Source organism: Oncorhynchus mykiss, chromosome 6, assembly GCF_057628025.1.
Source record: "Oncorhynchus mykiss isolate SJ-2025 chromosome 6, ASM5762802v1, whole genome shotgun sequence".
NCBI lineage: Eukaryota > Metazoa > Chordata > Actinopteri > Salmoniformes > Salmonidae > Oncorhynchus > Oncorhynchus mykiss.
In genome coordinates, this window is record NC_143027.1 from 21,920,500 (window position 1) to 21,927,500 (window position 7,001).

Below are 7,001 nucleotides of genomic sequence, written 5' to 3' on the forward strand. Positions count from 1 at the left end.
AATTAAGGTCACTGATTAGTCAGGAACTCCCCTCACCTGGTTATCTAGGTCTTAATTGGAAGGAAAAATCAAAAACCCGCAGACACTCGGCCCTCCGTGGAATGACTTTGACATCCCTGCTATAAGGGTTTGACTATCTATTTGTTAAATAGAATTTGAATTTCACTGCCTATGGTTTGTGTATTGTAAATGAATGCAATGCTCCTGAATGGATCCCCTCTCTCAGTGCTGTAGCAAAAGAAGGGCATCAGGGAGGGAGTAGAGCGGCACAGTGCATGTTTGTAACGCCTAACAACGCCTTAACTGAAAAATACATGATACAGGGATACAGTCTCTCACAAGCACGGTCTGTTTCTTCTCATAAAGTAACACATTTACCGCCTGGAAATTGTCTGGAAAAACCAAGTAAGAAGGGACCCTTCAGACACGACACAGAAATCTTCTCTCGCTCATCCCAAATGAAACCAAGAGTATGATTCCAGATTTAAAATTAGCTCACAGATCCAAGAGAATGGGAACTGGCCTATGATTTTGAAACGGAGGGGCCCATCCGGTCCAAGAAAATAATTCTAAATGAAATCTTCTCTGCTGACATAATATGAGAACAACTCAGGGCACTACAATGATTTCACTCAAGTAAACCAAGAGGGAGAGGGACACAGCCAGGATAAGAGCCAGAGACAGAGATGTGAAGCCTGACCCACAGGAGGGAGTGCTGAGCTCAGAAGAAACATTTGGGAAGGACTATTATTACAGTTTACAGTATTGCTGACAAAGGTGCTTACATTTAAAGGTTATGATATGTGAAAAAGTTAGAACATTGATGGTGGCTGAATATCCTGAGAGATCATTCAATTTATAGAAAAATCCTTTAACATCACAGTCTCTGTCTTATCTCCTCCTCTTTCTCTCTCTTCCTCTCTCCTCTCACTCTGCACCATCCCTCCTTCCTCACTCTCTGGCCTCTTTGAAAAGCTCATGGTGAATTCCTTTGTGTCATAACTCCCACCCTCAGAGCAGTGCAGTGGTGGTCAGTGCTTCTCTCCCTCCCTAATGAACAGAACTGTAGAGGAAAGGATTGCTGGCTGACTTCCACAGCGTGGGGGCAGAGGAGGCAGGAATGCTGGGCTGGAATCTACGCACCCACGTATACACACACACACACTGGGCAGCTCGAATTCCGATACCCCTCGTAGCCATAAAATAAGGTTCCTTACCTAGATATGATGTAATCTACTGTACAATGTAGAACGCATTTACTTTTCTATTACTTTACTATCTTAACACAACCTTCCAGGTATCTGACACCTTACAGTAGATATATCATAAAAGCTTTCACAGACTCCAACACAATTTATACACAATGTTCTCAGCTTAGGTAAGCCTGATGAAGACAATTTAAAGCTGTGAATGCTGCACTATTTCTGTGAAAAAAAGATGATTGGTCTCATCTAATAAACTACATTTTCCTTGATCTGATTACTCAGACTACACTAAGTATAGATAAGGAGGGCAGAAGGGAGATAAATAAAGATAGACACAGTCAATAGAAAACTTGGACAAAGACAATCCAGCACCCAGCCTTGCACTGATCTCCAACACCCCTCCTCCCTCCCCCTTCTCCTCCTGAGCCCTGAGAGATGGGTGCCTGGTGTGCAGGGGCCTGCTCCCCCAGCGCTGTTGTGTGACAGCCCTGACAGATGAGGGCTGTTCCTGGGTAAGTATCATGTCAGGAAGAGGTGGCGCGCACCAGTGTCAGCCATCATGATGCCAGCTCTCGCTCTAATGAGGGAGACGGCCGTCTCCTGCTCTCTCCCACGTGTCAGGAATCGCCGACAAATCAGAGGAGCGTCACGCCGGCCACAAATGATACGTTGACAAATGCAGATATTTCACTTTTAATTGACACTAAGAGATGAAGATGATCCCGCTGCCAGGACTTCTGAGGAGACAATGACACGGAGAGAGAGGGAGGAAGAGAGAGAGGGAAGGGGGGAAAGAGTGAAAGAGGAAATAGAAAAATAGGGGAAAGCCGAGATGTAAAAAGCTTTAGAGAAAAAATGATGTATGAATACGCTGGAAGGATGTTTAATATTTGTACAGCATGTCATTCTCCCTGTATTCTCCACACATGTGGTTGAGGATGAGATTAAAAGCAGGCTAAGATTAGATGTGTGTTTCTGAGGCTTGTCAGCCCGCCGTGACAGCCTTGCGTGGGGAACGTCTGCACTGCATTGATACAGCAGCATTGAGGTTTACAGCTGATGGACTGTACTGTCACTGTACCAAACCCTGCCAATCATTAACTACTCACTTAGCCAGATGTGCCTTAAGTACACACATGTCTGTCACAAAGCTCTGGCAGACACAGGGTGAATTATGGATTCACTTGATATGGTAATAACTGCCTGTGTTTACACTCATAATAGTGTAATAACAGGTGCACAATACTACAGAAATCATGCATTTGATTTCCAGACTTATTGCCTGAGATGTCTTTAATTGAACATAATAGCTGTAAATTCAAATCATTGTGCAGAATTACACAATTAAATCCCATTTGGTCTAATTGTTTTCAACATACAGATTTCTCAACTCATATCTATGGCCCTGGCCTGCTGGGACAGTTTATTCATGAGCTGCAATTCCCTTTTCTCACCATTAGAGAGCAAGAGCGAGCTGCAGGCCTGTACTGAGGAGGAGGGGGGCAGGAGGAGAGGAGAATACAGTAAGAATGAATGTGTTCATTCCACATTTTGGGGTTTGTTCATCAGATCCGATTAAATGGAGAAACCCCATATCCTCCCCAGTTCTCCTGAATAAAGCTGTGGCCCAGAGTGCAGCTCACCCTGTCTCTGGCACCATGCAGACTCCCAGTGTCTCTGAAGCTCCACACACGCACACACACGCACACACGCACGCACTCACTCACTCACTCACGCACGCACTCACACACACATGCACACACACACACACACACACACACACACACACACACACACACACACACACACACACACACACACACACACACACACACACACACACACACACACACACACACACACACACACACACACACACAGTAGTCTCCCCTCCAGTGCTAACAGTTAATTACTGGTCACTATTGAACATAATTACATATCTAGCTGTCATGCAGACTCTTGGATATTAAATTGGACTAATGGGTGTGAATTATAGCCGAATAATGACTCAATTGCATACTGTCTGATCTGTGAAAAACCCTGTTCCTTCTCACCTTAAAGTGTCTATTAGAATTGAAGCAACCAATACCTCCGGATTCCTTCGAGTTCAGTCTGAATCGCTTGACTTGAGGGTCTTTTTCTCACGGAAGCAGGAGTTTAAGAGGACTAAGTTTCATGCGGCAGCTTGGGTGTATATTTACTCTGCTGATGAGTATGTCTTAACTGTTAGCGTTGATGTAGCACAATGTGAATGGAATGTTAATGTGTACCCTAGGGTAGGGCTGATAGAGAGGGAAACATAGCTAATTAATGAGAGCATCCCCTGAACAGCCCAGGAACAGCTCCAGCAACATTATTCTTCTCTCTAAATCATTATACACCTCATGCATTGCCTAACCATCACTAAAACATTGCATCCCAATCACCCTAAAGTGCCTGAAGGATACAGATCACTCACACTACATTGTCCAAAATACCCTTTTCTTCCACATCACTCTGAGGTTCACAGCTCAAAGGCAGAGATCATTGTGGCAGCCAGAGTGCCTGGTGGTGATTGGGTTAAACTGTAGTACCAGACCAGACCCAGAGTGGTAGACAGACCAGAGGTCAGGGGTCACAGCCTCCACACAGAGGTCAACACCAGAGGTCACATCTGGGCCATGGTGGGCCCTAGACCTGTGGCTGGAGGGGTGAGGGAGGTGGGGGAAGTGGGATTAAAGCCTGGTGCTGTTTGTCTGAACTTGAAACAGGGGGATCTTGGGAGGAGGAGAACAACACAGCTAATTAGGAGAAAGAAGAGGAGAGGAGCTGACAGAGCCCAGCCAAATGGCTTGGTGCCAGCAAACAAAGGCAGCAGCGTGGCGTGGCGTGGCATGGACGCGATGGATGGGCGAGAGCGCTTCATTGAATTCCGACAGGAGCTGAGGATGGGAGGAATAGAAGGAGGGAGGGAAGGAGAGAGGGAGAAAGGCAGCAAGGGAGGGAGGGAGGGAGGGAGAGTGTAAGGGAAGGAGGAAGGAGGAAGTAAGCGATGTAAAGTGGAAGGAGGTAGAGAAGGAGACAGAGAGAGTGGGAGGGAGGTAGACAGGCAGAAAGGGAGAGAGACAGGGAAGAAGACAGGCAGAGAGGGAGGGAGGGAGGGAGGGAGGGAGGGAGGGAGGGAGGGAGGGAGGGAGGGAGTAGAGTAGAAGGGGCACATGCAGGAGGAGAAATGAAAGTGTGTTTAATTAAGCTGAGGCTGGAGGGCCAGTTGAACCAGTCTGTCAGTGTGCTGTGAATACTTCTCTGGAGTGACCGTAAAAAAAGAACATTCCACCAGCCAGCCCCATCTGAACGGTCTACTGTGTGTGTGTGTCTTTCATGCATGTGTTATGACTGTAATCAGTCTGGTATTTACAAAGCTAGCAGTACATATCTCGTATGCAGAAACCTGTTAATTTAGTGAGCACATTGACCAAAGCTTTGTATCCAATAGCACCTTTATCATTTAAGATTACCCTCATCCTCAGTTTTGGGGGACATTTTCGTAGTGCAAAAACAATGTGCTGTGCAAAAGTTACTGTAAACTTCATTATAATCTGGTAGCATGTCAGACAGCATTCTGCTGGATGGCTTACAGGTTAAGTCATAATGAGGTTTACAGTAGCTTTTGCACTTTATATATCTACCTAATCTGTAGGACATCAGCAGAACACTGTCTGTTCCTTCCTTCCTTCCTTCCTTCCTTCCTTCCTTCCTTCCTTCCTTCCTTCCTTCCTTCCTTCCTTCCTTCCTTCCTTCCTTCCTTCCTTCCTTCCTTCCTCTCTCCCTCTTTCTCTCCCTCTCTCTCTCTGACTCTGTGAAAGTGCTCCTTCCTCCTCTCCTCTCACCTGCTGAGGCAGACAAAGAGCCAGTGCTCTGAACATGAAAGGGTTCATACATATTGAAACCACAGCAGGTCTGTTTCTGCCCTCATTCATAATCCATATTCCCCAAGAGCTCCTAGAACAAAATGCCTATTAGAGTTTTGCCTTTTATATGAATTACATTGCATATTCTGCCGAGCCAGGTCCACACAACGTACCGGAATAAAGCAGTGACTATTGCCACCCATCAACTATGGGAATAATCAAATGAGCTTCTATAAATTGGAGGTACTGCATCTAGCCTCCAGGGAAGCTTTGGGTCAGTGAATCACTCTCCACCATGCAGACAAAGGAGAGGGACTTTAATGTGAATAGCAAGGTGTGATCCAACACAACTGTTTTTTTTCACATCCTTCTTATGAGGAACGAAGAAAGACAAGAGTTTTAGCAATCAGCCTTTCCCATAACGATTTGAAATCATATAAAAATATCCAACAAAATGTTATTTGTCACATACTTCGTAAACAACAGGTGTAGACGAACAGTGAAATGCTTTTCCAACAATGCAGAGTTAAACATAAAAATATATAAATAGTGAATAAAATACACCGTGAATAACGAATAAAAATAATGATTAAAAATAACATGGCTATACACAGGGAGCAGTGGAGGCTGCTGAGGGGAGGGTGGCTCATCATAATGTCTGGAAAGGAGCGAACGGAATGGCATAAAAAGTATGGATCCCATGTTTGATGTATTTGATACCATTACCACAGGCCTGTTCTCCCCAATTAAGGTGCCTGTTACTCCTGTGACAGGGAGTAACAGTACCCAGTTGATGTGCAGGGGTACGAGGTAATTAAGGTAGTTATGTACATATACAGTGCTTTCAGAAAGTATTCACACCCCTTGACTTATTCCACATGTTGTTGTGTTACAGCCAGAATTAAACATGTATTAAATACAGAAAATGTGTGACTGGCGGACACACGATACCGCATAATGTCAAAATGAAACGTTGTTTTTTAAAATGTTTACAAATGAATTCAAAATGAAAAGCTGAAATGTCTTGAGTCAATAAGTATTCAACCCATTCGTTATGGAAAGATAAATAAGTTCAGGAGTAAAAATGTGCTTAACTAGTCACATAATTGTCACGTCCAATCCCGCTCCCCCACTCCGGTGTTCAACATCAACGGTCTACTAACCACCAGTCCTGGCGAGGAGAGGAGCGCGGAACGAGATGCATGCAGCCCAAACAGAAACACACTACATGCAAAAATGTATCCATGCTTTTGTCACTTCTAGGTTAGACTACTGCAATGCTCTACTTTCCGGCTACCCAGATAAAGCACTAAATCAACTTCAGTTAGTGCTAAATACGGCTGCTAGAATCCTGACTAGAACCAAAGAATTTGATCATATTACTCCAGCCTCTCTACACTGGCTTCCTGTCAAGGCAAGGGCTGATTTCAAGGTTTTACTGCTAACCTACAAAGCATTACATGGGCTTGCTCCTACCTATCTCTCTGATATGGTCCTGCCGTACATACCTACACGTACGCTATGGTCACAAGACGCAGGCCTCATAATTGTCCCTAGAATTTCTAAGCAAACAGCTGGAGGCAGGGCTTTCTCGTATAGAGCTCCATTTTTATGGAATGGTCTGCCTACCCATGTGAGGGACACAAACTCGGTCTCAACCTTTAAGTCTTTACTGAAGACTCATCTCTTCAGTGGGTCATATGATTGAGTGTAGTCTGAGTGTAGTCTGGCCCAGGAGTGTGAAGGTGAACGGAAATGCTCTGGAGCAACGAACCACCCTTGCTGTCTCTGCTGGCCGGTTCCCCTCTTTCCATTGGGATTTTCTGCCTCTAACCCTATTACAGGGGCTGAGTCACTGGCTTACTAGGGCTCTTTCATACCGTCCCTAGGAGGGGTGCATCACTTG